The following is a 24,585-nucleotide window of genomic DNA, read 5'->3' on the forward strand; positions in this document are numbered from 1 at the left end:
TAAGGGGTATATACATGAATGGAAACCCAAAGGCACCCATGATCTCTACGAGGCAGGATTGGAATGTGAGCTGAGAGAAAGCCTAGTGATGAGGTTCTGACTTTCCTTATAAGTTACAAGAGAGCCCAACAGGCCGTCAGATTGAATGCACTAATTGAATCATAGGTAGGCATAGAGTCCAAAAGATTTGACTATGATAGAGAGAAGACATTTCCATGGTTTTTACATAATAAGGATGGAATCGAACCTTTTAATTCTCATCTTTCTGGCAGAAATTGTTTGCCGCTGACTCTCTGCCGAAATTCCACTTGATGACAGCTAAAGGACATGCAATTTCAGAGTTTACTTAGATACAATTGCTGTTCAGACAGATGCCAGATGGGGATGTTTTTCGGGTGCTTCTAGATGTGGTGGTCAGAGCACCTGGTCAAGGTGGCAGTTGTGAGTGGCTGCTGGTGTGACAGCTCATTTGGAAGGAAGATGAGCCCTGATCACCAGCCCCACCATTCCTAAACTAGGGATTTCACACCTTTCAATTCCCTGTAAGTAACTGAACTTACTTCTTAAAGGGGCCTTTTGAAAATAGGTTCATTTATTGACTTAATGGCTTAGGATGCAATTCTCTACAAATTCAGCCCTCAGGGCCTAATCAGAAGATGAAATATGTCTGGCTTGGCCACTGTAGGAATTGATTAGAGGAGGCTCTTTCTTGCTTCGTGGTGCTCTGCCCAACAGGAATTGAAATGCAAACGAGATGTTGTCCTTAACTTTAGAGATTTCAGCTGAGAACTTTTTCTCCCACTAAAGTCAAAGTTGCTGAGGCCAGCTGCAAAGGAGAACCTTAGTTTAAAAAATGAAAAATTGAAAGCTTTACAGAAAGACGCTATTTTGAAACAAATACGTATTTTCAAATATGTCAACTTTGTAGAGGATAGGATAAAAATTGTGTGGCACAAAGACTGTCCAGCCAGGTAAACTTGAGCAAGGTTCCTCACTACTCTGGGTCCACTGCTTTCTCTATTCAAAGAGAGAGTAGGAGGGAGTAGGATTGGATTATCTAGAAAGTACCCTCTGGTCTCAAGGTATCTAGAAATATCTAGAAAGTACCTTAAGAGCTCTGTGATGGAAACTGTAAGGAATAAGGTTCCTCCCTCCTTGGGGCTCCTATTGGGATCAGAAGAGGATGGAGCCTCATGACTCTATCTGGAAAGGGCTCTGAAGACCCTCACCTATTGCTTCTACCTCCTATCCCATCTTCCTGGGATTGTGTCCTCTGCTTTGCTTCTCAATTCAATCTAATCCACAATGTTTGAGCAGATCCAATCTCAAGGACAGAAAAAGTCAGGACTCTGTGAGTTGCAAGTTGATTTAAAACCAACTTCAGAAACAACAGTGAAAGAGCTGGATTTCCTTGTCACCTGTAACTTAAGAAGTGCAAGGGAATGTTTCATTCAGGCACAGCTGTATCCAGGTGCTATAATGTCTTCAGGGTCCTGTTTCTTTCCTCATGGCGCTTTTGTCCTCTGGCTTGGCTTCATTCTCAAGCAGGCTTTCCTTCATAACAGTACCATGGCTACCAGTAGCTTGAGATTTATATTCCATCAGTTTAGCAACCCCAGTGGCAAGGGAGTATCTTTCTTAATAAGTCCCAGGATTCATTTACTCAACAAGTGACAGAAGATGAAGCAGTGAGAAAGACTAGTAAACCCCTTCCTTTTCAGGTTAGCACCTCAGTGGAGTAATCTGAGTTCAGTGTCTATGGCTGAATCAGTTGCTTTGTTCTGGAGGGTCAGGAAATGTGGCGTAATGGTTAAAAGCTCGGTTGCTCATTAAAACGTTGGCAGTTCAAATCTACCAGCCAGTCCTTGGAAATCCTATGGGGCAGTTCTACTCTGTCCTGTAGGGTCGCTATGAGTCAAAATCAACTAGATGGCAATGGGTTTGGTTTGGTTTTTGGAAGCCTACAACTTCCAGAGGAGGCAGGCAGAACTTGTTCATCAGTTGGTTAGAAAAATGGCAGATATGTCCACTACTCCTTTAATAGAGCTGACGTTTCTCAAAGATCTGGAAGCAGAAGACAAAATGCCCTCAGCCATCAGGTCATCAATTTCAGAGGCTGTCATTTTCTGGGTAGTTAGAGTTTAAGATTTTTTATGTTTGACGGTCATTCATAGCTTCCTTCAGAATAGAAGAGATTTTCAAATCACAAAACACCAGGCAAGCATCAAATGGAATGTGAAAATCAATGACTCTTCATAGTTACAAGTATGTAGATAGCCACGCCATGGCCGGTAGACCCTTGCAGAGAAGGACATGCTTGAAGAGCCCGAGATAAGCGGCTTTATTTATCCATTTCTCTCTGCTCTGCCTAAAAAAAAAAAAAAAAATTTTTTTTTCTGCTCCCACCACCTCAAACCGCCATTTAAATGTGTCAGTGAATTTAAGTCAAGTAATAATCTGTGACTAATCTATATGCAGTTCTAAGCCATTTCCCCCATTTCAATTTAGCAGAGGCTTCTGCATTCACCAGCTTCCCTCCCTTCACTGAGATCTCTGCCCCCATCCTCATTTACATAGACAATGCTTTGCTTCCATAGTCCTTCAACAGTTTCTCCTAATCCTGAAACTCCTTTGGCAAGAAAACTGACCCTTGTTCTTGAAGATCTTCAACAGGAAGCCTGTAGCTACACAATTGGAAAACGCTAATTTTTCTTTTTATTATTATTGCTTGTAACAACAGCTACTGTTGCTGAAAACACTTCTGATCAGCAGGCACTCTGGTAACTTTTTTTGTTTGTTTAAAATGCTCTTTTATTCTTTTTTTTCTTTAATTGTGCTTTAGGAGAAGGTTTACAGAGCAAATTAGTTTCTCATTAAACAATTAATAACCATTGCCGTCGAGCTGATTCTGACTCGTAGTGACCCTATAGGGCAGAGTAGAACTGCCCCATAGAGTTTCCAAGGAGCGACTGGTAGATTTGAACTGCTGACCTTTTGGTAGCAGTCTTAGCACTTAACCACTATGCCACCAGGGTTTACAAACAATTAATACACATATTGTTTTGCGACATTGTTTGCCAACCCCGGCAGCTTGTCAACACTCTCCCCTTCTCGACCACAGGTTCCCTATTTCCATTAGTCTAGCTTTCCTGTCCCTTTCTGCCTTTTTGTCCTCGTCCCTGGCTGGTGTGGCCATTTAATATCATATACATGGTTGAGCTGCGTGTATTATTGTTTGTTTTATGGGCCTGTCTAATCTTTGGCTGAAGGGTGAACCTCAGGAGTGACTTCAGTACTAAGTTAAAATGGTGTCCTGGGGCCATATTCTCTGAGTTTCTCCAGTCTGTCAGATCAGTAAGTCTGGTCTTTTTTGTGAGTTCAACTTTTGGTCTACATTTTTCTCCAGCTCTGTCCTGGACCCTCTATTGTGATCCCTGCCAGAGCAGTCAGTGGTAGTAGCCAGCCACCATCTAGTTGTGCCAGACTCAGTCTGGTGAAGGCTGTGATGGTTGTGGCCCTTTGGACTAATTTTCCCCTTGTGTCTGGTTTTCTTCATTCTCCCTTGCACTAGACAGAGCGGGACCAGTAAATGTATCATATGGCCGCTCACAAGCTTTTAAGACCCCAGACTCTACTTACCAAAGTAGGCTATAGAACATTTTCCTTTTAAAATATGTTATGTCAGTTGAGCTAGATGTCCCCAAGACCATGGTCCCCAGCACTGAGCCCAGTAAGTTGATCCCTGTGGGTGTTTGGATGTGTCTCTGAAGCTTCCATGACTTTGCCTTGGTCAAGTTGTGCTGGCTTCCCCAGTATTGTGTACTTTCTCACCCTTCACCAAGGTTACCACTTATCTATTGTCTATTTAGTGTTTTTCCCTCTCCACCTCTTCCCTCCCTCGTAGCCATCAAAGATTATTTCTTTCTGTGTATAAACCTTTGCGTGTGTTTTTTTTTTAAATCATTTTTATTGTGCTTCAAGTGAAAGTTTACAAATCAAGTCAGTCTCTCACACAAAAACCCATATACCCCTTGCTACACACTCCCAATTACTCTCCCCCTAATGAGACAGCCTGCTCTCTCCCTCCACTCTCTCTTTTCATGTCCTTTTCACCAGCTTCTAACCCCCTCCACCCTCTCATCTCCCCTCCAGGCAGGAGATGACCACATAGTCTCAAGTGTTCACCTGATCCAAAAAGCTCACTCCTCACAAGCATCCCTCTCCAACCCATTATCCAGTCCAATCCAATTCTGAAGAGTTGGCTTTTGGAATGGTTCCTGTCCTGGGGCAACAGAAGGTCTGGGGGCCATGATCACCAGAGTCCTTCTAGTCTCAGTCAGACCATTAAGTCTGGTCTTATGAGGATTTGGGGTCTGCATCTCACTGCTCTCCTGCTCCTTCAGGGGTTCTCTGTTGAGTTCCCTCTCAGGGAAGTCATTGGTTGTAGCCGGGCACCATCTAGTTCTTCTGGTCTCAGGGTGATGTAGTCGCTGGTTCATGTGGCCCTTACTGTGTCTTGGGCTCGTAATCACCTTGTGTCCTTGGTATTCTTCATTCTCCTTTGATCCAGGTGGGATGAGACCAATTGTTGCATCTTAGATGGCTGCTTACTAACGTTTAAAACCCCAGATGCCACTCTTCAAAGTGGGATGCAGAATGTTTTCTTAATAGATTTTATTATGCCAATTGACTTAGAGGTCCCCTGAAACCATAGTCCCCAAACCCCTGCCCCTGCTACGCTGGTCTTCGAAGCATTCAGTTTTTTCAGGAAACTTCTTTGCTTTTGGTTTAGTCCAATTGTGCTGGCCTCCTCTGTATTGTGTGCTGTCTTTCTCTTCACCTAAAGTAGTTCTTATCTACTGTTTAATTAGTGAATTCCCCTCTCCCACCCTCCCTCCCTCCCCTCTCTCGTAACCACAAAAGAATGTTTTCTTCTCAGTTTAAACTATTTCTCAAGTTCTTATAACAGTGGTCTTATACAGTATTTGTCCTTTTACAACTGAATAATTTCACTCAGCATAATGCCTTCCAGGTTCCTCCATGTTATGAAATGTTTCAAAGATTCCTCACTGTTCTTTATTGATGCGTAGTATTCCATTGTGTGAATATACCATAATTTATTTATCCATTCATCGGTTGATGGGCACCTTGGTTGCTTCCATCTTTTTGCTATTGTAAACAGTGCTGCAATAAACAAGGATGTGCATATATTTGTTCATGTAAAGGCTCTTATTTCTCTAGGATATATTCCAAGGAGTGGGATTGCTGGATTGTGTGGTAGTTCTATTTCTACCTTTTTAAGGAAGAGCCAAATCGATTTTGAAAGTGGTTGCACCATTTGACATTCCCACCAGCAGTGGATAAGTTTTCCAATCTCTCCACAGCCTCTCCAACATTTATTATTTTGTGTTTTTTTGATTAATGACAGCCTTGTTGGAGTGAGATGAAATCTCATTGTAGTTTTGATCTGCATTTCTCTAATGGCTAATGATCGTGAACATTTCCTCATGTATTAGCTACCTGAATGTCTTCTTTAGTGAAGTGTCTATTCATATCTTTTGCCCATTTTTTAATTGGGTTATTTGTCTTTTTGCAGTTGAGTTTTTGCAGTATCATGTAGATATTAGAGATCAGGCGCTGATCAGAAAAGTCATAGCTAAAAACTTTTTCCCAGTCTGTAGGTAGTCTTTTTACTCTCTTGGTGAAGTCTCTGGATGAGCATAAGTGTTTGATTTTTAGGAGCTCCCAGTTATCTAGTTTCTCTTCTGCATTGTTAGTAATGTTTTGTATATTGTTTATGCCATGTATTAGGGCTCCTAGTGTTGTCCCTATTTTTTATTCCACAATCTTCAGCGTTTTAGATTTTATATTTAGATCTTTGATCCATTTTGAGTTAGTTTTTGTGCATGGAGTGAGGTATGGATCTTGTTTCATTTTTTTGGAGATGGATATCTAGTTATGCCAGCACCATTTGTTAAAAAGACTGTCTTTTCCCCATTTAACTGTTTTGGGGCCTTTGTCAAATATCATCTGCTCATATGTGAGTGGATTTATGTCTGGATTCTCAATTCTGTTCCATTGGTCCATGTATCTGTTGTTGTACCAGTACCAGGCTGTTTTGACTACTGTGGCGGTATAATAGGTTCTAAAATCAGGTAAAGTAAGGCCTCCCACTTTGTTCTTCTTTTTCAGTAATGCCTTATTTATCCGGGGCCTTTTTCCCTTCCATATGAAATTGGTGATTTGTTTCTCCATCTCGTTAAAGAATGTTGTTGGGGTTTGGATCGGAATTGCATTAAATATACAGATCGCTTTTGGTAGAATAGATATTTTTATAATGTTAAGTCTTCCTATCCATGAGCAAGGTATGTTCTTCCACTTATGTAAGTCTCTTTTGGTTTCTTGCAGAAGTGTACTGTAGTTTTCTTTGTATAAGTCTTTTGCATCTCTGGTAAGATTTATTCCTGAGTATTTTATCTTCTTGGGGGCTACTGCAAATGGCATTGATTTGGTGATTTCCTCTTCCATGCTCTTTTTGTTGGTGTGGAGGAATCCAGCTGATTTTTGTATGTTTGTCTGGTATCCCGATACTCTGCTGAACTCTTCTATTAGTTTCAGTAGTTTTCTGGAAGATTCCTTAGGGTTTTCTGTGTATAAGATCATGTCATCTGCAAACAGAGATACTTTTACTTCTTCCTTGCCAATCTGGATGCCCTTTATTTCTTTATCTAGCCTAATTGCTCTGGCTAGGACTTCCAGCACAATGTTGAATAAGAGTGGTAATAAAGGGCATCCTTGTCTGGTTCCCGATCTCAGTGGGAATGTTTTCAGGCTCTCTCCATTTAGGGTGATGTTGGCTGTTGGCTTTGTATAAATGCCCTTTATTATGTTGAGGAATTTTCCTTCTATTCCTATTTTGCTGAGAGTTTTTATCATCAATGAGTGTTGAACTTTGTCAAATGCCTTTTCTGCATCAATTGATAAAATCATGTGGTTCTTGTCTTTTGTTTTATTTATGTGGTGGATTACATTAATTGTTTTTCTAATGTTGAACCATCCCTGCATACCTGGTATGAATCTCACTTTGGTCATGGTGAATTATTATTTTTTTTTATATTGGCTAGAATTTTGTTGAGGATTTTTGCATCTACATTCACGAGGGATATAGGTCTATAATTTTCTTTTCTTGTGGTGTCTTTACCTGGCTTTGGTCTCTTTATCTTTGGTTTTGGCAAGCTTGATTATAATATGTCTTGGTGACTTTCTTTTAAGATCTACCTTATGTGGAGTTTGATGAGCATCTTGGATAGATATCTTCTCATCTTTCACAATATCAGGGAAGTTTTCTGCCAACAAATCCTCAACAATTTTCTCTGTATTTTCTGTTATCCCTCCCTGTTCTGGTACTCCAATCACTCGTAGGTTATTTCTCTTGATAGAGTCCCACGTGATTCTTAAGGTTTCTTCACTTTTTAAGTTCTTTTATCTGATGTTTCTTCAAATATATTAGTGCCAAGTGATTTATCTTCGAGTTCAGAAATTCTAGCTTCTACTTGCTCAATTCTGCTCCTCTGACTTTCTACTGAGTTATCTAATTCTGTAATTTTATTGTTAATCTTCTGAATTTCTGATTGCTGTCTATGGATTTTTCCAGCTTATTAAACTTTTCATTATGTTCCTGAATAATCTTTCTGATTTCTTCAGTTGCTTTGTCTCTGTGTTCCTGGCTTGTTCTGTGTATTGCCTCATTTCCTTCCTGATGTCTTGAAGGGTTCTGTATATTAAACTTTCGTATTCTGGATCTGGTAATTTCAGGAATGCACTTTCATCTAAAAGATCCCTGGATTCTTTGTTTTGGGAGCCTGTTGAGGTGATCGTGGCCTGTTTTCTTTATGTGACTTGATATTGACTGTTGTCTCCAAGCTATCTATAAGTTATTGTATTAGTTTATGCTTGCTTACTTTGTTGTAGCTGCTTGCTCTATTTTGTTTTGGTATACCCCTATGGGTTGCTTGAGTGAGCTAGCTTGATTATTTTCACCTTTGGAGCTCTGGTGTCCTGTCCGCAGCTGGCTAGAGCTGTTATCAGGTATATCAGTCTAGGAGTCCATTCAGTTTTCTTGTATGAATTCAGCTCAGGTTTCCAGGTAGCTGATACCAAGTGTGTGGTACAGGCTCTGTCCTACAGTCTTAGAGGGACGGGGTGATTGGCATATATACCCATATGTGATTGCAGCAGGGAGTCACACTCTAAACAAGGCAGGGGGCTGAGAACCAACCCCCAAGTGTCTCTGAGGAAAACGCGTCTCTGTTCCCTAGAGCGTGCTGGTGGGTGGGCTCTGCAGAGGGACCATGGGCACCCAAAGTTTTTGTTGTAAGTACTGGGAGGTACCAGTTATCCCTGGACCCCTCTCGCAGGTGGCTGGGTGACCCAAGTGGAGCCACCAGTCCTTAGGTCCTTGTTGTGGGTAGGTGAGGAACTTGTTTAATAGGCAAAGCAATGTCAAACGTCAAACACCCACCTCTCCACCGCACCAGTGAAATGGTTGGAGTTTGCCAACAAGGGCCTATTCTCCCGAAATAGGCCCACACAGGTCCATGCAGAAGGGAAAGGTCCATGGACAATTTATGCCTGGACAGGAGCCACTTCTGTCCTGAGCTCCCCTAGTTAATGGAGCTAGCAAATTATCTTTTCCCTCCAGTTGCAAATTTTTTCCTTTCCCAAGGCCGGGAGGAGGGCTCCAGGTGCTCACCAGGGTCTATCTCAGGCGTAGGGATTCAGCCGCTGAAGCTGGCTTGGTGTTGGGGGGGCATGGTAATATATACGCAAGTATTTAGCTTTTGCCGAAAGCGCCCTTCTGCTCAGGTTCCAGAGGTGTGAGTGGGCTGTGTGGCTGGTTGCTTCTCCCTGAGGAAACTGTGGCCGAATGCTAGTACCAGCCCTCCGCTGCTGCTGCCGTTGCTCTGGGAATGGTGCCTGAGGGCTCCCCGAGATTCAGGGCCGGTAACTCCTCTCCGCTTCTGAACGGCGTCTTCCTTCTCCTGTCCCTCAGTTTGTTGTCTAAACTTGCCTTTGATGCTCAGGGCTCCCAGCTTGTCACAAATATACTTGTTTTACTTGTTTTTTTCAGGTCTTTGTTATAAAGAGGGCTGGATGGAAGCGTCTGTCTATTCCGCCATCTTGGCTCCACCTCCTGTATGAGTTTTTGTAATAGTGGTCTGATACGATATTTGTCTTTTTGCGATTGGCTTATTTCACTCAGCATAATGCTCTCCAGATTCATCCATGTTGTGAGATGTTTCACAGATTCATCATTTTTCTTTATCATTGTGTATATGTGCCATAGTTTGTTTATCCATTCATCTGTTGATGGGTACTTTGGCTGTTTCCATCTTTTTGCTATTGTGAATAACGTTGCAATGAACATGGGTGTGTGTATGCCTATTAGTGTGGTGGCTCTTATTTCTCTAGGATATATACCTGGGAGTGGGTTTGCTGGATCGTATGGTATCTCTATTTCTAGCTTGTAAGGAAGTACCATATTGTTTTCCAAAATGTTTGTACCATTTTGCGTTCCTATCAGAAGTTCATAAGAGTTCCAATCTCCCCGCAGCCTCTCAGACTTTTGTTATATTCTGTTTTTGTGATTTGTGCCAGTAATGTCAAGGTGAGATGGCATCTCATTGTAGTTTCAATTTGCAATTCTCTAATTGCTAGTGATTTCAAGCATTTCCTCATGTGTCTGTTAGCCACCTGAATGTCTTCTATGATGAAGTATTTGTTCATATCCTTTGCCCATTTTTTAATTGGATTATTTGTCTTTTTGTTGTAGAGGTGTTGGATTTTCCTATAGACTTTAGAGATTAGACCTTTGTCAGATATGTCATAGCCAAAAAATTTTTCCCAGTCCTTAGGTTCTCTTTTACTCCTTTGGTGAAGTCTTTTGATGAGCTTAAGCCTTTAGTTTTTAGAAGATCCCAGTTATCCAGCTTACCTTCTGGTCTTTATGTATTGTTAATTATAGTTTGTACCCTGCTTATGCCGAATATGAGTGTCCCTAACCCTGGTGGCGTAGTGGTTAAGTGTTACTGCTGCTAGCCAAAGGGTCAGCAGTTCCTATCTGCCAGGCACTCCTTGGAAACTCTATGGGGCAGTTCTACTCTGTCCTATAGGGTCGCTGTAAGTAGGAATCGACTCAACGGCACTGGGTTTGGTTTTTTTTTTTTTTTTAGTGTTGAACCTGTTTTTCTTCTATGATCTTTATAGTTTTTGGTTTTATATTTAGGTCTTTGATCTATTTTGAATTAGTTTTTATGTATGGTGTGAGGTATGGGTCCTATTTCATTATTTTGCAGATGGACATCCAGTTTTACTAGCACCATTTGTTAAAAAGACTGTCGTTTCCCCGTTTGATGGATTTTGGGCCTTTATTAAAGATCAGGTGACTATAGGTGAATGGATTTACATTCAGGTTCTCAATTCTGTTCCATTGGCCACTGTGTCTGTAGTTGTACCGGTACCAGGCTGCTTTGACTACCATAGCTGAGGTCAGGTTGTGTGAGACCTCCTACTTTGTTCTTCTTATTCAATAGTGCCTTACTTATCGGGGTCCTCTTTCCTGTCCATAATGATTGGTTTTTCCATCTCGTTAAAGAATGGTGTTGGTATTTGGATTGGGATTGCATTGTATTTGTATATTGCTTTGGGTAGAATTGACATTTTCACAATGTTGAGTCTACATAACTGTAACCATTTATGTAGGTTTCTTGCAGTAGTGTTTTGTAGTTTTTTGTATAGGTTGTGGTAACTTTTTTTTTTTTTTACTTATCACAATCTGAAATCATCTATTTTTATTGTACTTTAGATGGAGGTTTACAGAGCAAATTAGTTTCTCATTAAACAATTAATACACATTGTTTTATGACATTGGTTACCAACCCCACGACATGTCAACACTCTCCCCTTCTCAGCTTTGGGTTCCCCCTTACCAGCTTTCCTGTCTCCTCCTGCTTTATCCTTGTTCCTGGCCTGGTGTGCCCATTTGCTCTTTTGTTTTGTTTTGTTTTATGGGCCTGTCTATTCTTTGGCTGAAGGGTGAATCTCAGGAGTGACTTCATTACTGAGCTAAAAAGGTGTCTGGGGGCCATACTCTTGGGGGTTGTGGTAACCTTTTTGAACACCAACTCCTGAGACCCTCATTCCAAACCTGTGAAGTAGGCATCCTTACTGCCATTTTACGGATAAGGGGGTAGAATTTCTAAGAAATTAAGTTAACTTGTCCAAACTAATTTAATACCATATCTGTACACTCAGTCACAAGGCACTGGAAGTTCAGTGATAGAATTCTCCCCCCTTATGTGAGGGACTTGGGTTCAATTCCCAGCCAACGTACCTCAGATGCGGCCAGCACCCTTCTGTCAGTGATGGCTTGCATGTTGCAGTGATGCTGAACAGGTATCGGTAGACTTCCAGACGAAGACAGACTAGGAAGAAAGGCCTGTCAGTCTACTCCCAAAAATCAGCCAAAGAAAACCCTGTGGCTCTCTAAGTAACTGGTCTGCAGCTGATCATGGTGATGGTGTAGGACCTGGCAGTGTTTCGTTCCTTTGTGTATATAGGTCCACTCCAAAGCAACCAACAACAACAACTCTCAACCACGCCCTAAATTTAAATTAGAGATTAACAGTTTCACTCACAGTCCAATGTCCCTCCCAGAAACAAACTGGGAAGTATCTCCGGATGGGCTCTTTTTATTTGTTTTCTTAAAAAAAAAAAAAAAATTAATTTTAGAATAGTTTCAGATTTATAGATAAGTTGCAAAGATAGTACAAAGGTTTCCATATGCTCTGCACCCAGCTCCCCTCTTGGTAACACCTTACGTTAGTACGATACAACGAATGAACCGGTGGAGCCCTGGTGGCGCAGTGGTTAAGAGCTCGGCTGCTAATCAAAAGGCCAGAAGTTTACATCCACCAGCCACTCCTTGGAAATCCTACGGGGCAGTTCTACTCTTTCCTATAGGGTCACTAGGAACTAGAATCAACTCGATGGCAGTGGGTTTGGTTTTGGGTTTGGAAGGAACCAATTATTATTCATTAACAGAGTCCCAAAGGTTAAGTGTTTGACTAAGGCTGGCAGTTGTTTTGCTGTGTGTATTCTCAACAACAACAAAATTTAAACACATACACACAGAGGTGTGTTGAAAGAAAGGCCTGGCAGTCTGCTTCTGAAAGGCCTTGAAAACCCTGTGGAGTGCAGTTCTACTCGGAAACACATGTGGTCACCATGAGTTGGAATCAACTTGATGAAAACTGTCCTTTTGTTCATTAAAGATCATCCTTTATATTCTTTTAATTTTTGCCTAATGCCCTTTTCCTATCCCAAGGCCCCATCCAAAATATCACATCCCAGCTAGTTGTCATGTCTCCCTTGGCTCCTCTAGGCTGTGACAGTGTCTCAGACTTTCCTTGTTTTTGATGACCTTCACAGTTTTGAGGAGAACTGGTGAGGAATTTTGTAGAATGTCTCTCAATATGGGTTTATGAGATGGTTTTGTGTGGGATCTGTTTTGACTGATAAACAAATGCATGACAGCTTCATCAGGAGAATTTCTTGAGTAAGCTTGTACTACCAGAACCTCCTATGCAGATGAGGGCAGCAATTTTTCTTTGCTCCTCCAGGGTTAGTATTAAATGAGCCATTTAGGGAAAATAGACATATATACAGCAAGGACAGCTACATTCTTTTGGCTGAATGAATAGAAAGACATATTTCATAAGAAATCCTGCACTTTCACACATACACTCCACGCCAGATGTTTATAAGAAAGTTACAAGTCATTTTCAAAATGATATTATGGGTGAGGCTATGGTCTCACTTAGTGATAAAATAGTCATTGTAAATAGCATGTTCATGGCCAAGAAAAACAGATGTCCATATAACAATTTGGAGCCATCCAATGCATAAAGCAATTTGTAGATAATCTCCTAAGTAGATATAGTATCAAAATGTATTCATTGTCAATTAGAAGTACATCCAGGCTGTATGTCTAATTGACCAGTTAATTTCCAGGCTGTCTCAGGAGCTGCTAAACATGGTTTAAAATGGAACCCGTGGTACTGCACCTCCAAATGACCTGATGTTGACAAATAAACAAATAGATTTCTCTGCTTGTGCAAGGAACTCAGAGTTCAATGTGCTGCCTTTTGTATGCAAAATCAGGTGCCCCATCAAGCTGCTGTTGACTCAGTCTGAATTGTTAATATAATGGTGTAATAACGTATCATCTCTATTCAAAGGACTAGCCGCTTAAACTATTATAAAGAAAGACGTCTTTCTCCAAGATTGTGATATTGGAGACAAGAAAATGAGACCTAAATATCCAATCGTATCATAGAAAAAAGCCTTATAAGTGGAAGCACTTTAGAAGGGCTGTTAAGTAAAACACACCTGATTTTTGGCTATTTGAGTAGGTGAAAAGGTACCTCTCTGACTTCTTCCTTTGCTCATGGCTGCCAAAAGACTCTGCCTCAAATTTGGGGTCCAATTGAACATCCTTTTCAATTTCTCCACTGGGCCATGCCCATTCTCCTGCTTTGATAACTGCAAATAAAAATAACAAATCCAGTTTCTTTTAAAAAAAGACTACCTATTAAAATAAATAGACAAGATCCATTACAACAGGAATATGATACTTGTAAACAGTGATCAGAAGTCCCTGGGTTGTTCAAATGGATAATGCGCCCCACTGCCAACCAAAAGGTTAGAAGTTCAGGTCCACCCAAATGGGCCTCAGGAAAGGCCTAGAGATTTACTTCTGAAAAATCAGCCATTGAAAATCCTATGGAGCGCAGCTCTACTCTGATGCACATGGGGTCGCTATGAGCCAGAATCGACTCAACAACTGGTTAAGCAGTGATCAAGGTGATCACTAAACATCCCATTGGCAGTCGTGGGCTACTGTATGCACTTCTCTGTCACTGTTGCCCGGTTGCTCTTGGCTCCAGCAATGTACGTAATCCTGGAACACAGTGAGAAAAAGAATCAGAAGAGGCAGGGGGTCTATGATGGTTGAGCAATATTGGGTCTTTATCCTCAACTAAGGGCTCAAATTTTCTTTATGAGACCTGGATTTTGAAGCCTCTCATTGTCTGGAAGTCTGTATCACATCAGAAGTTGGAAGCAGTCTATTATTGATTGCAGCTGTATCCTTGTTTGACAGAGGAAGATGAGTGTAGAAAGCAAATGTAGTCCCATCTGGCAAGGACACATTCCTGGTGAACAACAATCAGTAAAGAGGCCTGTAGGCCAGGTTACAGACCATGGAGACAGAATTGACAGTCCCAGGGTAAATTATAAGTGCCTTATCTTTTTTTTCCCCCCTTGTAACTTTGGGTATAATTATAACATAAAGGACAATATGAACATTGAACAAGAAAGCACAAGTATGAGGAGTAACCGCAACATTCATTTACACCCATAGAAACAATCATTTCTCCTTACTCTATCCTAGAACCTGGGCGTAATGCAAGATGTGTATGTTTAAATTTGGTTTTTGTTGAGAATATAAACAGCAAAACATATGCCAATTCAACCATTTCTACATGTACTATTCAGTGACATTGATTAGCTTCTTAGAGTTATGCAACCATTCTCGTCTTCCTTTTTGGAGTTGTTTTTCCCCCATTAACTTAAACTTACTGCCCCCTAAGGTTCTTATCTAAGCTTTCGAGTTGCTATTGTCACTTTAATCCCATATAGAGAGTTCTTAAAAGAGTATAACGCTCAAGGCAGACAGTTTTTATTAGTTAAAGCTAAATTATTGTTTGGTTTTAAGACGACTTCAGGGAATGTTTTTGGTTTAAATCTTAAAAGATTATCTCAGGTTAATAGTTTTAGGGGTTCATCCAGCTCCCATGGCTCCAGAAAGTCTGGAGTTCATGAGAATTTGAGATTCTGTTCTGCTTTCCCCTTTTTTGATCAGAATTCTTCCATAGATTCAATGTAATTCCAATAAAAATTCCAACAGCCTTCTTTACAGAAATGGAAAAACCAATCCTCAACTTTTTGTGGAATGGCAAGAGGCCCTGAATAGCTAAAACAATGTTGAAAAAGAAGAACAAAGTAGGAAGACTTACACTTCCTGATTCTAAAACATGTTATACAGCTATAGTAACCAAAACAGCCCTGCACTGGTATAATAATAGACACATAGACCAATAGCATAGAATTGAGAGTCCAGAAATAAACCCATACATCTATTGTCAACTGATTTTTGACAAGGGTGCTAAGTCCATTTGATGGGGAAAGAAGAGTCTCTGTAATAAATGGTACTGGGAAATTTGGAGTTCCACATGAAGAAAAATGAAAGAGGATTCAAGCCTCGCGCTACACACACACACACGAAAAACAAATTCAAAATGGATTAATGACCTAAATGTGCAAACTAAAACCATAAAATTCTTAAACGAAAATGCAGGGGCAATGCTGTCATGCCTAGCTTTTAGCAATGGACTGTCTAATATAATAACAGAAGCACAAACAGCAAAAGACAAAATAAATAAATTAGACATCAAAGAAATTAAAAACTTTTGTCCTTCAAAAGACTTTACCAAAAAGTGAAAAGACAAGCTACTGACTAGGAAAATATCTTCATAAACCACATAAAACCAAAAAAAACAAACCTAGTGCCATCGAGTCAATTCCGACTCATAGCGACCCTACAGGACAGAGTAGAATTACCCCATAGAGTTTCCAAGGAGTGCCTGGCGGATTGGAACTGCTGACCCTTTGGTTAGCAGCAGTAGCACCTAACCACTACGCCACCAGGGTTTCCCATAAACCACATAGCCAATAAAGATCTAACAACTAACATATAAAATATAGACAACTTCACAACAAAAAGACAAATAACCCAATGATAAAATGGGCAAAGGACTTGAATAAAGGCCTTATCTTTTAAAGGGAACTTCTCTCTATTAGAGGTATTGGGAACCAAAAACAGCTATCCTGTATACCCATGTTCTCTTATAAGGACTCAGGGTAAATGTGTGCATTGGAGCCTGTGTGCAACTAGCATGTGGGTGTGTATACATGCAATGGGCAATGGGTTTGGTTTTGGAATAAGCTGGCCTAACTGCTATGAAGAGCCCTGGTGGAGAAGTGGTTAAGAGCTCAGGCTGCTAACCAAATGTCAGCAGTTCAAATCCACTAGCCACTCCTTGCAAACCCTGTGGGGCAGTTCTATTCTGTCCGATAGGGTTTCTCTGAGTCTGAATCGACTTGATAGTGTATAACAACAACAACTGCTACAAACACCCTTGTTTCTGAGGCTTAATGTATTCCACACGTATGATCAAGTGCTATCTTACTTGGTATATGCAAACCAGTTGCTGCGGAGGTGATCCTGACTCGTGGGGACCTTACACGTGTCAGGGTAGAATTATGCTCCACAGGGTTCTCAGTGGCTGATGTTTTGGAAGTAGATTGCCAAGCCTTTCTAGTGAGGCACCTCTGGGTGCACTGGAACCTCCAATCTTTCAGTTAGCGCCCAAGCACATTAATTCTTTGTACCACCCAGGGACTCCATTTGATACATAGAAGACAAGTATTATTGGGCTAGTTCGATCCTCCTTCGCCTCAGCACTCTCCCACACCTGAACTGGTCCTATAGAATGATATTTAGGAGTTAACTTTGGAGCTGAGAACCATCCACAATCCTTTAAAATTCAAGATGTGATAATCTGCCCTTTTGCTGGGGCACAAGTTTGAATTTCTTCCTGCAAGGTTTGAGTTAGCTAGCTAATGAGTGAACTTAACAGCCAACTCCACAAGTTCATCAGGGTGGAGCTTTGTTGTAGAAAGAAAAGCAACTCTTAAGATGGAATAATGATTATATTTCCTTTTAAAAAACAAAAAGTCCTGAAATATTGCTGTTTGCTGGGTTGAGAATAGCAATGACTTGGTGGAAGAGTACACACAGGTGTGTATCTTCTCTCTTGTTTGAAATGTCACTAACAGAGTAAGGCAATTTTATAAAGTGGAAACTCATAAGAACCAAGAAAACAAAATAAGAAGGAATAGTAGACAAAGGATGGTAATAGACTTTTGCAAACTGGACAGTGAATGGAGGAGTAACTGACTTAGCAAAGCAGAGGAAGTTACACTCCAAGTCTCCACAGATGCAGGTGCTGATAAGAAAGTAGCTGATTAAACAAGAAAGGCTTCTGACTTAAAGACATAATATCATGGTGTGATTGTTAAAGTTGTGTGTCAACGTGGCTGGGCCGTGATTCTCAGTGGTTTGGCAGCTGTAATGTAGTTTGGTTGTAGTATGATCATGTGGTCAATTCCATGATGAGATTTGATATAATGTGCTTACCTCCATGATGGGATCTGCTGTGAGTAGCATCAGTTCAAAGGGAGTTTCTTTGGGTATGTGCCTGCCTCAAATATAAGTGGACATTTCTGGCAAGGCTTGTGGGCTTTTGCTTGCTCTGGATAATGCATCTGGCTCCTGTTTATCTGATCTCCAGTTCTAAGGACTTCAGCTAGCAGCTTACCTGTGGTCTTGCCTGCCAAACTTAGGATTCATCAGTTTTCGCAGCGTGTGAGCAAGAGCCCTGTTGTCTGACCTGCAGATCTTGGGTTCGCCAGCCCCTGTGGGTACTCAAATCAGGAGAAGCCTCCAGCCTGACCCATGAATTTGGGATGTTCCATCTTCTACAACCGTGTGAGCCATTTTCTTTATATAAATCTATATAGATATTTATATGCTTTACTGGTTTTGCTTCTCTAGAGAGCCCACCCTAAGTCACATGGGAAATGGGAAAGAGGCATGGCACTAAAAACAAGAGGGTTGGTGGAAAATTTTATACTCTGAATCTGGATTCCCAGGTCCTTTTCTCTACCTCTTACAGCCAAGTGTTTTCTCCCCAGCCTGCTCCACACCCCACCCCCCCACCACCAAACACACACACACATTCTTTAGAGAAACTTAACCACAGGGGCAAACCTAAGCTCATTAGAAAAAGGAGATGAAGGTGAGGCTGAAAATGGGGGGACTAAGTGAAAGTCTGCAGAACTGACGGACCTTCAGCCCTTTCCCCATCATTCTCCTAGAATGCCAGCAGACAACCATAAAACCAAATGTTACAGATGCAAGGATTCTTCAATAGAGAAACTGCACAGCTCTTCCCCCTGCCCAAATACTTACAAATATTGACAGATGGGGATCCTTCAATGTAAAACCCAACTCACTGCTCAATCAGCCTATGGTGAAACCCACTAGTCAACAAGCCCTGCCTATTCACACATAACTGAACTTTTAGTACTTCATCCAATTGTCTCCTGACATTTGAGGAAAAATTTCAACATGAAAGACTAAAATCAAATAATAAACAGAAAAAAGGAACTTAGTAAGAAGAGAAGGAAATGGAAGGAGCTAATTTTATTTATTAATTTTTACCTCAAAGAAATAAAGTATATAATTATTACATCCCTGACCATGGAACAGGGTAAATCATTGCTGATGTCAGATGGACCTTGGCTGAAAGCAGAGAATACCAGAAAGATGTTTTATTGACTATGTAAAGGCATTCAACTATGTAAATCATTACAAATTACGGATAACATTACGAAGTGTGGGAATTCTAGAACACTTAATAGTGTTCAGGCAGAACCTGCACATAGATCAATAGGCAGTCATTTGAGCAGAACAAGGGGATACTGTGTGGTTTAAAATCAGGAAGGGTGTGCGTCAGGGTTGTATCCTTTCACCATACTTATTCAATCTATATGCTGAACAAATAATCTGAGAAGCTGATCTACACGAAGAGGAATGTGGCATCAAGATTGGAGGAAGACTCATTTAACAACCTACTATATGCAGATGATACCACCTAGCTTGCTGAAAGTGAGGGGGACTTGAAGCGCTTACTGGTGAAGATCAAAGACTACAGCCCTCAGTATGGATAGTGCCTCAACATAAAGAAAGCAAAAATCTCACAATTGGACCACTAAGCAACATAATGATAAATGTAGAAAAGACTGAAGTTGTCAAGAATTTCATTTTACGTGGTTCCACGATCAATGCCCATGGAAGCAGCAGTCAAGAAATCAAACAACAAATTGCATTGGGCAAATCTAATGCAAAGGACCCCTTTCAGAGCAAAGATGTCACTTCGAGGACTAAGGTGTACCTGACACAAACCATGGTGTTTTCAGTTGCCTCAGATGCCTGTGAAAGCTGGGCAATAAATAAGGAAGGAGGAAGAAGAATTGATCCCTTTGAATTATGGTGGTGGAGAAGAATATTAAATATACCATGGACTGCCAGAAGAATGAATAAATATGCCTTGGAAGCAGTACAGCCAGAATGCTTATTAGAAGCAAGGATGGCCAGACTTCATCTTACATACTTTGGACATGTTATCAGGAGGTTACCAGTCCCTGAAGAAGGACATCATGCTTGGCAAAGCAGAAGGTCAATGAAAAAGCGGAAGACCCTCATTGACACAGTGGCTGCAACTATGGGCTCAAACACAGCAATGATTTTGAGGATGGCATAGGGCTGGGCAGCGTTTTGTTCTGTTGTACATAGGGTCGCTATTTGTCAGAACCAACTTGACAGCACCGAACAGCAACAATTACATCCCTACAATGAAAACAGAAACAATTAGAAAATAAAAGCTCTGGGAATAAAAGCATGATTACCAAAATTAAAAATTCATTTCAAGTGTTCGAAAATGAAGTTGAGGAAATGGTCTAGCAGATAGAAGGAAAAGACAGTAAGACAAAAAAAATACAAGAGGAAAAAATTAAAATTAGATGTTCAATATGAAAATACGAGTTTTTTGTTTTTTAATCCGATTTGTAGAAATTCCAACAGAAAAAGTGAAAGGGGTGAAATTCTTGAAGAAATAACACAAGAAAAATTCCCAGAACCAAATGACAGTTTCGAGATTAAAATGGCTTATGGAATGCCCAACACAAAGAATAAAAGAAAGCCCACGCCAACACAGATTATGATAAAATATCACATACCAGGAATACAGAGAAGATCCTAAAATCAGAATGGAATTGGGTTTCTCAAGAGAAATACTGGAAGCCAGCCCAGAAAACAACAGAAGTCACCTTAAAAATTGTGAGGAAACGTGGCTTCAACCTCAAATTTTAAAACCTGCCAAACTTTCGTCAAGTAGGATAGTAGCATAGAAACATACTCAGATACGCAAGGACTCAAAAAGTTTACCGCCCAGGCACTATTTCTTAGGAAAAGTGATTGGCACACAAGAATATTAGTTAAATGAAAAAAAAAAAAAAAAAGACACCTACGAACTCTAGGAAAAATAAAAAGCTATATAAGAAAGAAAATTTTGCTCAGCACAGAACAATATTCATGTAGTCATAAAATATAGGCATATAGTAGGATTTAATCAAAAAGTGTGGACAGAAATATTTTTTGAAGGGCAGATATGTGTGTGAGAGTGTGTGTGTCATTGTCTGTGAGGAGGCGAGTTAACCTTCACCTACGAAAATATAAGTAGTCAATGTCTCAAACTGATCCATAATAAAATAGCAGAATAGGTATAGGATTAAATTATGGAGGTACATTCTGGAAGAAACAGTTAAGAGAGTCAAAAGTGCTACTGGGAAGCAGAGCTGATATTTTCAGTTACAAACCTCTTCATTACTATTTGACTTTTCAACAACAGTAAAACTTTTACTTTGATAAAAATAAAACATAATTTAAAAAGTAAAGGGAATTGATTTTTTAAAAAACATTATTGAATAGGCCTAGGCAATTGATGACTTATCCAGAAAACTGAAGTCTGGGAATAATTAAAATTTGGGATGTGCTGTATTAAAACAAATGAACTTTTCAAGGCTTTGCTTAAACTATGCAATTATACTTTACTGAATTGTATTGGAGGAAAGAGATATAATCTTTTCAGATTTGGAAAATATTGAAGATCTTCGAATAGGAAAGGATTTACTGAACTAAACTTACAAAGCAAATAAATTATGAGGAGATTTTTGGCATTAGAAAAGAATTCCTCACTTTACTGAAATGTTCACAAGGATTCTTTTAAATAGAGTCTTCCTCTGGTTCATTTAAGTGTTCGTAGATACCAGTCACTAGCAAAGAGTCTAGGGAAGATCAAGAGAAGAGATACTTAAAGCTAAAGAGCTAGGAATTGCTACTGCCTCTTGATGGTACCTAAGGAGATAAGATAAAACAGCTCTGAGTTAACAAGAAAAGACTTCTTCACCAAAGTTTGACATCTGTGCTACTTTTGAGGTGCAGACCCACTGCTTTATTAAGCAGGGTGCATATTTACACCTGTTTAATGGGGTGACCAAATCCATGAACTTTCTCAGCATGACTCAGAAACTGTGGAGATTAAGAAACTTCCCAACCACTGAAAACACCTTTTAAATAAAGAAAAATCAATTCTCTTGAACAAAGGTAAGGGTGAATTTATGTCACTTTTGAAAAATTTCTGACCCTTCTTGTTGCAAAAATAATGTAACAGTGAGAGTTGCCTTTAGTGGCAGGAAACAGCACCCCGTGCTAAGTCCTGAAGGAGTAAAAATGAAGGACAGGTCACACTGCAGCCTTATTAGGCAAAGCTTTCTGAGACTCAGTCCCCACCACCCTTTGAATGGGTGGTGATATGTGGTCCTTCTCTATCATCCTGAGCCTGAAAATTCATTTCCAGTTTATGAAGTGATAGAGCTGCTCAAAGAGCAAGTCTGATAACAGCTCCTTTCAGGCACATCTCACCATCCTTGCTGACTTCTAGAAAGCTCCCTCCTCCACCATCAGCATCCACAATTTCCTAAGGACTCCTCCAGGCAACCCACTGAGGGTGAGGTCAGATGCATCCCGCCTCCCCAGAGGGTTTGAGGAAAAGAAAGAAGCGGAAATCAAAGCATCAGCCCCTTCTCTTGCCATCTGAAGACCAGAAGGACATTTCGGTCTCCAAGGTGCCTTACCAGGAAAGAAGGTTCTAGTGCTGCAGGAAGGAGCCAGCGATGTTCTCCAGAGTCCAGATTTATGCACGGCCAGAGTGGGGCAGCTCTGTCAGCACTGAAAAAACAGATGAACCCTGAGCGGCCACTGGGCAGCCTTTTTTTGTAGGGAACCTCAGAAGAGCCCTTTCTGCCTTTCTGTCATTGTGAACATGGGCAGCACCCCCACTTCCCCTTGTTTCCTCCGGAGGCAGTGGTAGGATGTCCAGACCAGCAGACAGAGGCACCTATGAAACCACAGGAAGACAAATGTCAAATGATTTAGGATGCCGATTCCCTCTTCTTTGACTATGGCGTATACGCTTCCATTACCATTAGCGTAAATGGTATGCTAGCCAATTTTTACCCCTCTGGACCTCAAAGGTAAGGCATTATTCCAGGTCTAATGTATTTAGCATCAAGGTGCGTCCCTTCTGAAATGCATGAAGCTCAGGAGACCGGAGTTGGAGCCTCAGTGTTGAGTAGGTTGAGCATTCTATTAGGTGATGTTTCCTAGATGTGTTAGTTTTATAAACCTTTGCTTTTTTTCCCATTTATTTCTATGAGATAAGGCTTGCGAGGATAATCATGGCTTTCCTGTGTGATAGTTAGGGAGCCCTGATGAGTTTGTTTTGGTTTTCCTGTGTCATATTTGGAATAACCCAATGGAAAGGTGCCAGCAATAACTTATCTACCTAGTTCTCAGTGGCATACTGTGATGCCACAGATCACTGGCACCAAAGTGCCACTTGCCTCATTGGCAGATTAAATTGCTAGATCATATTTCTCAAAATCCACATTAATGATGAAAAATTTAAACACACTCAATTAGTAAGCATGCATTCCAATACTGAAAACACATACCATCAAAAAAAAAAAAAAAAAGATAGTGTGGAAATGAAAGGGTTAACAATAGCAACTACTTCACAGGTTGTTGTAAAGATTAAATGAGTTATTAAATGTAAGATGACTAGGAGAACACCACATGGCCCGATAAATATTAGCTCTATTAGTAGGAGTCATCTTGACAGTATTTGAGAGATCAACAAGAATGCAAGAAATGAAGTTACAGTTTACTCAAGGAAGCTGCTGGACAACTGGCCTACTTTTTATCTGGTTGGAGTGAAGAGGCCTGTCACAGCTTTCCATGAGGACTTTTGTGCTGGAGAAAGTGGGTTGCTGTGCACAGTGCCCTGAAAATGAAGTCCAGAGAGATTACTGAAACCTTACCCATTCCAAAAAACAACAAACAAACCAGTTGCCATCAAGTTGATGCCTACTTATGGTGACCCCATGTGTGTCAGGTTGAACTACCCTCCATGGGGCTTTTCACTGGCTGATTTTTTAGAAGTAGATCTCCAGACCTTTCTTCCAAGGTACCTCTGGTTGTATTCAAACCTCTAATCTTTTGGTTAGCAGCTGAGCATGTTAACCTTTCGTACAACTCTGGGTCTCTTCTAACACATCAGAAATTGGATGTTAACTACGGAATCATTGAATACTAAGTAGGAACATGAATTGTTATTGGGTTATGCATTTGTAAATATTTTAAGCATTTGGTCTAAGGCCTTCTTTTGTAAGTGTGAAAATTAAGGTTCTAGGAGGCTAAATCAACTTTACCCAAGTATATGCAGTTAGTGGGAATCCCCGAGAATGCTGTGTATTATACCACGCTGTGCCCTGCTGTGAAAAAAGGCTATAACATGGAAGACCTACACTTCCTGAGGTCTTAGCCAGTTTTAAGCCTTGCCAGGTATACAAGCATCCCAAAGCCTGGCACCTTTAAAAAAAGTAGAGCACCTGAGTCTCAGAGAAGCACTGGAGGAGGGCAGGATAAGCTGGACAGGTGGACCCCTCCTTCGGCCCCTTCCTGATGGGTCCCCTGAAATGTGAGGATTCTCTTGCTCAGTGCACATGGGAGACCAAGAGACACTCAACATGAGACATGGCTCAGGAGTGTTAGGAATCGAAAAGTGAGAACTGGCCCCTTTTCTTTGGACGTGATGCCACAGGTGGTCACTTAGTGTGTGAGATCTGGGGTCTGTTTGGCAAATGTCTCCTCTTGTCAAGGATAAGTGGGAACAACCCCTCTGGAAAAATATGTCAGACAAAGCATGGAAGAGGAGAGTAGGTCTTAGGGATAGTAATTGCTTTAATACTAGGGCCCTGAAGGAGTCAATGGAACTCTCACATGCAATCAAGCAATTCACATCCTATGAACAGTGTTAGATCCAGAATCTTCTAATATGTGATTCTGGCAGTTTGGTGTTTTTCCCACTAATGCATGGCCACCTCCTCCTGCCATAGCTCAGCATTCATTCATTCATTCACCAAATATTACCACATGCCAGGTGCAGTTCTAGGTGCTAGGATACGTAGTTTTTTAAAAAATTTTTTATTGTTGTCTGCTTGTTCTATCTATTTTTAATGTGGACAAAGTTCATGGAACTTATATTCTAGAAGGGTAGGCAGACAACACACAAGAAAACAAATAGATAATGCTGGACTATGGTGTGAAGAAAAATAAGCAGGGTAAGAAATATCTGTTTTAAACTGGGTGGCCAGGGAAGG

Source organism: Elephas maximus, chromosome 15 (assembly GCF_024166365.1).
Source record: "Elephas maximus indicus isolate mEleMax1 chromosome 15, mEleMax1 primary haplotype, whole genome shotgun sequence".
Classification (NCBI taxonomy): Eukaryota; Metazoa; Chordata; class Mammalia; order Proboscidea; family Elephantidae; genus Elephas; species Elephas maximus.